Consider the following 989-nt stretch of genomic DNA (forward strand, 5'->3'; position numbering starts at 1 on the left):
AATTGTTAGGTTTTGGGGGTTTTTTTGTTTTTGTTTTTTTTTTAAGTTGTATTTAAGGCAACTCCTCCAAACTGCCAGCGCACTATTCTACCTGATCAGTTCAAGCGTTGTCACGGCTCGATACCTTTCATTCGCTGCCTGCTGCATTAGGCTTTTACTGCACAAATCTGCAGTTTTACAGAACTGCAAACAGGGACTTCAAATAGGAAGAATCAGCAAATTTCGCTGCAGACCTCTCTACCAGAGCTCCCAGCCACATTCGGGATGGACCTCACACTTAAAAATCACTGATTTTTTGCTGTGATAATGTGCCCAAGAAATTTTTGCCCTAGGAGTGAAAACAAGTCATTTTTATAGCTCACTCAATAATTGCTTTCTGTGCCGAGACTGCCAGTCAGGGTGCCAGTTACTGATAATTACAAGTGGGTTTAGGGTTAGTTCTTTCCCTCTTTTTTAATGCCATGCCAAGTTGTTCAGAATCTTTCTTCTTTTTGTCCTGCTACCGCAGTGTGCCCAAACACAGAGCTTTGGGACTTCTCCTAGATCGCTATTGAACAGCTACATCCAAGATCACGCTGCTGAAACATTCCTTTTCTGAATTTTGTAACACCACAAACCATCAAAAGAATAGTTTTTAAAGAGGTATTTTTCTTCATCAGTGTCCTACCATACACCGTATGGGCAATATCCTCTAGAATACTATCTGGCATAAATTTAAGGAATGCTAATAATGTATTATTAATATACATTAATGTGCATATATATAATTTATTACACTAAATTATGCTTAATATAATTACCCAGGTAATTAAAAGCAAATCAAAAGGTTGAGGAAGAAAGAGCACTGGAGGATTTCATCCCAAAGACGGAATTAACTGTGTTCCCCCGTGGCTTTGCAATGCATACACTCCCCGTCAAACGCTTACGCGGAGGAAAATCTCTGCTGGACATCGCCGGTGCTCAGCTCCCTCTGGGGCGGGCAGGCAGCA

This window comes from Apteryx rowi, unplaced genomic scaffold (genome assembly GCF_003343035.1).
Source record: "Apteryx rowi isolate R43461 unplaced genomic scaffold, aptRow1 scaffold_86, whole genome shotgun sequence".
Lineage (NCBI taxonomy): Eukaryota > Metazoa > Chordata > Aves > Apterygiformes > Apterygidae > Apteryx > Apteryx rowi.